Source organism: Benincasa hispida, chromosome 1 (genome assembly GCF_009727055.1).
Source record: "Benincasa hispida cultivar B227 chromosome 1, ASM972705v1, whole genome shotgun sequence".
Classification (NCBI taxonomy): Eukaryota; Viridiplantae; Streptophyta; class Magnoliopsida; order Cucurbitales; family Cucurbitaceae; genus Benincasa; species Benincasa hispida.
Window position 1 is genome coordinate 16132620 of NC_052349.1, and position 11099 is coordinate 16143718.

Genomic DNA, 11099 nt, shown 5'->3' on the forward strand with positions numbered 1-11099 from the left:
TCTACTCTAGTCGCTCAACAATCACTTGACGTTACTGGTTTTTCTTTCAAGTTTTCATTCTCTTTTTTAATCTATTTTAATCTAACTTAAAATAAGTTTTATAGCAATTAATTAGACAATATATATATATACACACACGCGCGTATCTTCAACGTATCCGTATCTTAGTTTTTTAGAAATTAACGTATCCCCTATCGTATCGTATCCGTGTCTGTATTTCTTAGGATATAACTAATTAGATAGTTGTGTCTAAGGTCTTATCTTGATTTTTATAATGAGGTTTATTTGAAAAAGAAAAAGAAAAAGAAAAAAAGTTCAAACATACCCTAAATCAACTTTAGAATATTTATTAGTAATTTATAAATATTATGATCACTTGATCCAATTTAAATATAGCTCAAAAAAATCTAGATAAATATATAGTTTAAACTAAAGAATGCAACGACATATATTGTGAAAAATATGAAGAGACTTTTTATCTAAATCGGAATCAATTACTCTAAAATTTAGTGATATGATCAATATGATGTTGAGATTAATATTTATTGAATAGATATGACGTGTTATAAAAAGGACGAGTCAATCTAAAGAGGGAAACAAAAAGCCAATACAAAAAAACTAAAATCCTACTAAATTTCAACCTTTCTGGATATCAACAATTCCATATAATTACAGAGTCATGAACCAATTTAAGAACATAATCTTAGCGTTCCATCTTCAGGGAAAAAAATCTTAGGGGTTCATGATGATAGACGTGGAGAAAAGATTGTGACGACAAATTTAACTTCTTGCTTGTTGATAGCCTATGATGTAATAGATAAAGTCAAAATTGTCAATTAAATGATATAATATCTTATGTTAAAGCACATTAATGTCACATCAAGTTGGTTTTATTGATAAGATATTGGATTACGTCAATCTATATATATGAAAAAAAATGGATTACGTGTTAGACACATTCATAATGTCCTTTCAACATTAGTTTCTATGATATTCTACTCATTTTTGGAACTAGAATATCATAAATTAATAAATGTTAAATTGTAAAAAAAAACTCCAAATTATAAGGTTGATTTTGATGTTGAACATATAAGAGAAATTCATGTCTACTTATGTGAACAAATCTAAATACATATATAAAAGATAAAAATTTAACAAAATGAGCATATATGAACAGTACATATTAATGTTTTCTTCCTTTTAATCTAATGTTTCTAATTTTTTTGTTCTTCAGTTAATAAGTTTTTTTTTCCAAATTTTAATTTCAAAATGTACTATTTGAATGTATTCAAATTTATTCACATGAGCAACACATAAGTAAATATAAACATTTTTGTTCATGAATTAAAACAATAAAAATTTGAGGGCTGTTTTAAAAAAAAAATTAAAACTTCAAATTAAAATTTAAAAGGTTCAAGAATATAATTGAAGCTATAGTATTATTAGGTATGGCTTTGGGTTGATTATAGAGTGTTTAATGAATATGGTAGTAGATTAATTTAGTGGAGGACTTTTATTTTGGACTTTTTAATATTAAAAATCAATTTTCGTTTGGTTCAACTATTGGCTAACTGACATCAAAATGGAAAGAGAGTTTTCAATAGAAAAAGAAGTTTTAAATTTTATTTTTAATCCCTGAATTCAAACTATTTCATTTTAACTCCTGATAATAATAATAAAAAAAAAAACAACAACTTTAAAATCATATAAAAGAAATCCATTTTTATCTTTGTATTTTTTCCACCTAATATTTTTTAGCTCATAGATTAGAGGATAAGAGATCAACTACCATTTTCGGTTTAAACAACAAACCCTCCATCGCTAAACTAAAAAAAAAAGAAAAAAAAGAAATTCACAACATTTATTTGTTATAAAAGAATGACAATCTACTAAGTACAAAAATAAATATATATATTTTTTAATTTGACGACTAAGTAAAAAGAATTAAGGTTATGACCTAAATGAAGTATAGGTGAGAGTTTAAAAGATTAAAAAGATATTAACATCACTCAATTGTTTAATACAGCATATCGTTTAGATAGGGTGTAAATTTTCATCAAACACACTTAAAAAAAAGCAAAAACAAAAATAGTATTGTAAACCATTGGGAGAATATTTATACTCTTATAGGCAGGATTGTCGGTCATACAAATCAAAGCTTTTCAAAGATTATAGTTCCTCCTCCATTATTCTTAATTTTGTTTTTTCTTATGTAATGCTCGTGTTCTGCATGAGGATTTCTCTTTAGACTTCTCTATGCTCTTTTGTATTGAATATTAATAAAAGGGAAGTGAAATATGATGAGATTATTAAGAATGTGTCAACTTAGTTGAGATATTGACTCACACTTTATATCTTTTAAGAATTTATAAAATTATATTTTATTATTTTTAAAAAATGATATCATATTAAAATTTTCATTTCACCATAACATATTAAAAAAATGTCTTTAAGCTTTTCAAGGTCAGAAAATTATGCTTACAAAAAAAAGAAGTATAGTTTATTTAATGAAGTCTTTTTTATTTTTTTTTATTTGTCGGCACAAGGAAACAAGTGATTTATTGATTGATAAGACTTGCAAATAATGAATGTGAAAAATAATTTAAAATTTCTTTTCAAAATTATAGGCCAAACCCATATGCCACAGAGCCACGCAAAGGATGGGGCAGGGATTTTGACGAGAGAATCGGTATAATTAGTATATTTTAGTTTATATTTAATTTAGTTATTAATTTAGATTAATTAACATTCACTTAGAATTAATTAGTTTATTGTTTTATTTTACACCTCACCATCATCACCACTCCCATCACTTCCATGTTCATCATCTTGTTATATATAATTAAATAAAAATACGTATAATTAAAATATAGGCTATGTGGATTAATATGTTACCACATTAGTAAGTTATTTTATTAGATTGGATCTATTATATGATCTAATTAATTAATACCCTAATTCTTAGACTTAATGGGTAAAAACTCATTCCTAGCTAATTAGAGTTTAATGAGTATCCCTAATTGAACTAGTAAGTATATAAAGAGAGCTTTAGAGCTATGGTCTCCAATATACCAAAACAATATGCACTCTCTCTTGAATTCCATCTAGAGAGATCCCATTAAAGAGTATTTGGAGTTTTGGTTGAGGAAAACAATAGTCATCTTAAAGTTATCATTATCGACAATTTGGCATGATTGATCCTAAGGGTTAATCTATACAATATAGATTTAAAGTAATTATGCTAATAAGTGGTATCAGAGTATGTATTTTATATTGAATTGTTGGTTTATATTCGTTTATCATTGCTCTTGTTTCAATTTTCAGTAAAGAAGTTTAAAGAATTAAAAACATATATATATGTTGCGCATAAACACAGTTTCACTGACAGTACTCGATTTTTACCAAAATGCACAGTCAACAACGTTGTAGGTTGCTAATTGGCAGAAGTTTCAACAGTTTCTTCATTTAACTTTACAAGATTGTGCAACTTTTACTATAAGATCGTGTAGCTTTTATTTTAAATTGTTTAAAATTGACTTATGTTATTTCTAATGAGATTAGGAATATGTTAATCTTTTTTTTAGTTTTAATAGGATTAAAATGAATTTCAATAAAAAATTAAATTTATAAAACAATTTCTCATAAAGGACCTTTTGAAGGGAAACCATTGACGGTTTTACAACGAAATAGGGGATTGATTCCATTTTTTTAGATTTCATACAATTTCATAAATACAGAACATACAAAGAGATTATGCATTATCAAACCCAAAATTGTACAACATGCATTTTATGGGAAAAAGGGGAATAAATATTACATACCCTTGAAGTCAATTTCTTCACATTTCACTCGGACCATGATCTCTTCTCTGATCAGGACACCACCACAACCTATATTCTCAAGAGTTGAGAATATGACAGGAGTTGTGGGCTCTGCCCAATATTTGGAAGAGGGAAGAAGAGGATGAAAGGAAAAGAAGAAGATTTTCTTCTTTGTAAAATTTTCTTCAGAGAGAATTACAGAGAGATTTTTCAGATTCACAATTGATGGAAGAAGACAACTGAAATTATCCTCCCAACCACACACTGCAAGTTTTTTGTTCAGAGAAATTAGGGGAGGGAGTTTTTAATTAAAATAAAATTAAAATTAATTTAATCAAATCAAATTAATAATAATAATAATAACACACACACATATACACTGTATGTTTTATCAAATATAACACGTAATCTATAATTTTTATATTGTATCAAGTACAATATAACCTATAGTTTTATTTTCTCTCAACAATGCATGACATTTAATATCAATCATATTCATACTAAAATCAATTATATGAATCTCATCCATATAATTAATATTTGAATCATATTCAAAATTTAATTTCTCTCAACTAATTATGGTATTTAATATAAATCATATTTATATCAAATTTAATTATATGAATCTCATTCATATAATTAGTATTTGAATCATATTTAAATTCCTCTCATAGTACTTTATACTATAATATATCAAATATATTATATTAATTATATCACATATATAATTAATTTAATTAATTACATCATATATAATTAATTCGCTCAATTAATTTGAACACTTCAAATTAATCCAAAATTAATTCTCAATTAAATCCCTGTTGAGCTACAGAGGGGACCTTATGAACCCGTAGATTGAAGTTCTAATGATCTACAAAATCCATTGAAATATCTAACTATGGTCTACTATGGGCCGGTAAAGGCAAATATAGTCCATGTGGTTTCGACTTAGACTTAGCTTCCCTACATACAATACATCTCTTACACTTCTTATATACATCATGTCTCTTCTAGACTAATAAAAATGTTCACTCCAAATGTCATACGACTTAGTGACCCCAAAATGTCCTATTATACCCCCCTGCGTTTCTTTAACTAATAACTCACGAATAGAACAAGTGGAAATGCAAGACGTTTTTGCTTGAGATTTTCAACAATAAGTAAAAACTAAGTGTATTATGAATACAATATCTTAATATGTTCAAAACTAAGCAACCTAGTGTGAGAAGCATTTAGCAAGACATACTTCCTAGATAACACATCAACAACTACATTTTCCTTACCTTTCTTATACTATATCACATAAGGAAAAGTTTCAATGAACGCCAACAATTTTGCATGTCTCCGATTAAGCTTTTGTTGGCCTTTCAAGTGTTGTAAGTTTTGGTAGTCAGTATGGATAACAAACTCATTTGGCCACAAATAATGTTGCCAAGTTTGTAGTACTCTCACTAAGGCATAAAACTCCTTGTCATATGTTGAATATTTCAAGGTAACTTCATTCAGCTTCTCACTGAAGTACATCAATGGTCTTTGATCCTATAGTAAAACAGCTCCAATCCCTATTCCACTGGTATCACACTTGATTTCAAATGTTAGCTCAAAATTAGGTAAGGAAAGTAAAAGCGCATTACATCTTTCAAATAATTGAAAGCGCGTTCTTGTTCTTGTTCCCGCTCAAACTATGGAACTAGAATTTGTAATGAACCTCCAATAGAAACCAACTAACCCATGAAAACTCCTAATCTCACTAGCATTCTTAGGTGTAGGCCATTCCTTAATCGCTCACCTTCTTAGAATCAACTTCCACTCTATGTTTAGAAACTAAAAAACCTAGGAAATTTATCTTTTCCATGCAAAAACAACACTTTTTGAGATTAACATAAAGCTTTTCATTTTTAAGTGCAACTAAAATATACCTAACATGCATAACATGATCCTCTAGTGTCTTAGAATATATTAAGATGTTACAAACTCTCCTAAAAATTCATGCAATACATAGTTCATAAATCTCAAAAGTATTAGGTGCATTAGTTAAGCCAAAAGGTAAAAGTAACCATTCATATAAATGCTTAGTTTTGAAAGCGGTTTTCCATTCATCTCCAACATTCACCCTAATTTGATGGAATCCATATTTTAAGTCTATTACAGGCTACAACCATACAATTCATCTAACATATTATCCTACTTAGGGATAGGATGTTTATACTTAATTGTAATTTTATTAATAGCCCTACAATCTACACACATTCTCCAAGATCCATCTTTCTTAGGTACTAGTAAGACAAGAATGCTACAATAGCTTAAACTTTCATGTACATACCCATGAGCAAGTAACTCTTCAATCTACTTCTGAATCTCTTTGACCTCTTGTGGATTAGTCTGGTAGGCTGGTCAGTTTAGAATCTGAGCACGTGGAATAAAGTTAATCTTATGCTCTATACCCTTCAAGGGTCGTATCTCTTTAAGTAACTTCTCGAGAAATACTTCCTTGAATTCATGCAAAAAAGATACAAAAATACCAGGAAAAGAGGAGTCAAGGTCCTTGATTAGCAGACAAGCTTCTTTAAATGTAACCATAAGTGTAGTTCTTTTTTAAAATATAGCTTTCCTTACCTCACAAATTTAACATTCCAACTTGCTAATTTTCTCTCCTTTTTCTCTCTAGATTGCGAGTTATGATCTTGCTTTTCTCTCAATCCCTCATTTTCTCTAAGCTATCTTTTTCTTTTTCTTTTTCTTTTCCTTTTGCTGTGATATTTTCTTTTCTTTTCTTTTCTTTTTTCTAACTTCTCTTGATCAATAAGCACTTATTTAGGGAATAGAGGTACAAGTATAATTTTTTTTACCAATGTGTGTGAAAGTGTAACGGTTAAGAAAACCATCACAGATAACCTTTCTATCAAATTTCCAAGGCTTACCAAGGAATATGTCACATGCATGCATGAGCACCGCATACACAATAATTTATCCTTGTATCTCCCTATGGCATGATTTCCCCACAATCATTAATCCACTGTAGTTTGTAAGGTCGTGGATGAGGTGTAGTATCTAAGTCTAATCGTGGGATCACTAGAGCTCACCACATTCGTATAGCTCCCACTATCAATCACTACACTACATGGTACAATTTGTACAAGGCAACGTATATGAAAAAGATTCTCTTTTATTTCTCCAAATCATCCACCTTCATGTGTGTACTTAAGACCCTTCTAGTGACAAGGGATAACTGTGAAGTAACTTCCACTTTTCCTTTCCTTCTTGGTCACTCATTAATTTTTCTATCTCTTCATCATCTTCACTCACATCAGTGACTATCTCTCCTTCTCTAATGATCATTGTCCTCTTGTTAGGACATTCTTGACTTATGTGTTCCACTCTTTGACATTTCCAACACTTAAGGTCTCTATTTCTACATGTGGGTGCCTCCACCTTTTGGTTTTGCTTTCGATGAGGACTTCCCCTTATCTCTAAGTTCATCATTTTCTATCTTGGCTTTAAATTTAGTGTTTATGAATTTATTAATTTTTTTAAGAAGTTGAATTGGAAAATTTTTTAGAAGTATACCTTGATTTACGCCTCTGAAATTGATTTACAACCTTTACTGCAAGGGGCACTAATTCCTCGATATTCTTGTATGCTTTCAATTCAACACGTTCAATCACATCAATATTTAATCCATGAAGAAATCTGGTCATGGTGTTCTCTTTGTCCTCATCTATCTTTCTCTTCATCCTCATCTATCTCCAATCTTTCCATCAACATATCCATCTCCTTGAAATAATCTTCCATACTCTTACTCCTTTGGCGTAAAGTCTGAATTCTTTGTGCACAATCTCTCAAGTAATGTTTTGGCACAACTACCTCTTTATGAGCTTTCTCTATTCTAGCCATGTTTCTACAGGAACCTTCTGTTGCTTCTTCCTCTTAGAACACACCTTATCCCACCATGTTTGTGCATACCCCTTAAAATGTGTTGTAAGATAGTTACATTTTTCCTTTCAAAGAGTTCGTTACCACGAAAAATATGTTCTTCCTCATGTTCCCATTGGAAAAAGTCTTCAGGATCAAACGTACCATAAAATTTTGTAAATTTAAATTTAATGTTTCCAAAACCTCGATCTCTATGGTAGTTTTCTCCTCTACCTTGTGACCTTATTTTGTGAAAACCTCCTTCCATCTACAGTAGGGTTAGAGTCAGATTCATTTTGCTCTGAGTCTTCTTCCTCCTCAGGAACCTCCACAACTCGCCCTCTTACTTGGGTTTTTCCCTCACTTGAAATCTTTGTTCTATTCTATGAAATCTTTGTTCTATTCTATCCAATCTCACATTGATTAAAGTCTCCAAATTTTGCATAACTCCATTCTTCTTGTAACTGCACCTGTGGAAAACCTCCATTGCCTGACATTATTGCAAAACAAAAAAACAAGTGAAAAAAAAGTGGATCTCACCAATCACTCATTCATTATTTCCTCTATAGGTGATGTTCACTCGTGTTTACACGCTTTAATGTAGGCACTCTCTCACAAAAAGAAATGCTCTAAAAAAGGAAATGAGCCAAAATTTGAAATCAAGATCAGAAGAGCAAGCCAAAAACAAACCAAGCAAGAATGACTGTAAATTGTCAAACTCAAGCAAAGAACCAGTTGAATTCAACAAAATCGAAAACTAGAAATCAAGAACCTAATGCTCAAGATCCAACGAACTAGGACACCAAACAAAAAGAATATGATATATAGAATTAAGAATCTAATATTCAAAATTCAAAGAATTATGCAAGATGAACAAAGATGGCAAACTATTAGACAATTCAATGATAAAAAAAGGAAACAAAGAATTAAGGGAAAAAAGGAAAAAAAAACAAGGACACTTATTTTACCATAACCCTAATTTAATCAAATATGCTTTTGAAACAACTAATATTTTCTTATGAAATTTTAGTAGCTTATAACTTATGAAAATTGAGCTGCTCAAATGATATGCCTACTGAAGAAAATTATTGGAAAAAAATCCTTTGAATGAAAGTAAATATCGTCCCAAATTCCATTTTTATTGAATATAAAGTTTTACAGTGAAACAACAACAAGACATATATTTACATAAAAATACAACATGCTTTAAATAAAAAACAAATACATAAGGCTTCAGAAACTCTAACCTTTGAAGAACTCTTTCTTCAAGAAATCCCTCGTACAAGCCACGAATGGGACTCCTTCCATGCGCATCTCATTCTTCAAGAACAGACACCACCACTCGAGAACCCTCTGTATTCTCTTGGGATAGAGGATTCAAGCAAGAGTTGTGGACTTTGCTTGAATCCTTGGAAGAGAGAAAGGAAATGGAGAGGGGGAGAGGGACGAGAAGAACTTTCTTCTCTTTGAGTTTTTCCTTAGAGAGAACACTTCTTATCTGAAAGAATTAAGAAAGATGATGATTAATTCAACTTCTTGAATCCTACGTATGTTAACTTGAGAGAATGGGGGGAGGGAGATATAACTCCTTCCATTTTTTTATTAATTTCAATTAAATTAATAAAATAGAATACATATATAATAACTACTTTATTATATATATACACTATATATTATATCAAATATAACATGTGTAGCCTCTAGTTTTATATTGCATCAAATACAACATAAACTATAGATTTTATTCTCTCTCAACTATACAATACATTTAATATAAATCACAATATTAAATTCACTTATATGAATCTCATCCATATAAATGATATTTGGATCATATCCAAATATTTAATTCCTCTCAAGATAAATCATATTTATATTAAATTACATGAATTTTATTCATATAATTGATATTTGAATTATATTCAAATTCCTCTAAATTATAATGTATCAAATACATTATAATTAATTATATTATATATAATTAATTCCCTCAATTAAATTGAACACTTCAAATTAATCCAAAAATTAAATCCTAATTTAAATCTCTGTTGAGCTACAGAGACGACCTTATGAACCTGTAATTTGAAACTCCAACAGTACTCGGATAATTAATTAAAATCTTTAATTAAATTAGCCAACATATGTTAATTGTCGGTCACTCCAATAAAGACCGACAACTGCACTCTTTGCACTATAAATAAATTTATATGTCCATTGGATATAACCAATCAACAGCGTGATGACTTTTCACAAATTGCTCATAAGTACAGTCGGACCAAAATACCGTTTTGCCTATATAGTTACATCTAACTCCTTAAATATCACTGATTCCTTTGATGAACAATAAGTCATAGTCCCATTACGACCAAGTCCCGCTCGGGCCAGAAGAGGGTGTGACCACTATGTTCAAGATCTAGAATCAGCCATTCAGGGAGTAATTTAACTACTTGCCCTTACATTGGTGAAGGAGTGAATTCCGTCTTGTGTAGCTGTGTTTCCAGATCCCCAGTCAGATGAATCCCCAAAATGGTAGGCTTGTTGAGTTGGAAATCTAGACACTCTCACCCATATAAATCAAAGGATCGCCTTCATGAGTAAAAGTTCACAACTCACTCAGGATTTAGGTCATGTCACCTATGGTCATCCTAGTAAAATGAAAGTCTATATTATTAATGGCATTATGTAAAGAGACTAATTATTTCGTGGTCTGATCTTTTACAAAATCTTTGTATAGGATACCCCACTCACATGTCTCTCTACATGAATGATCATGATCAGATCATTTATAGCACTTTACAACACTTATAACACCTATAAAGCGAATCATATCCGTAGTGTCACAAGGATAAGGTACCTAGCCTTTTAGGTTATTATAACACTTATTTTATTAACAACAATATGTTTATACAAAGTTTACAAACTACAAGATTACAAGGAGATTTAGGACACCATTCTAAAAAATCTCCCACTTGCACTAAAGTTTAGGGAGACTAATGTACAATACAAATAAAGTACAAAAACACAATAAACTAGGACATACAATATACTCCAGTAACATTTCCCACTTGCCCTAGACAATGTGCCGCATATCCCGTAGACCCAGACTTTCTAGATGACTCTCGAACACTTTAGCCGTGAGAACCTTTGTAAATAGATCAACAACATTGTGCTCCGAAGAAATCTTCATGACAATTACATCACCTTGATGCAAAATCTCCCTAATCAAATGATATTTCCATTCTATGTGCTTGCCTCTTCAGTGACTCCTAGGTTCCTTAGAATTTGCCAGAGGACCACTATTATCACAATAAAGTGTGATGAGCAAAGACATATTTGGAACAACTTCCAAATTAGTAAGGAACTTCT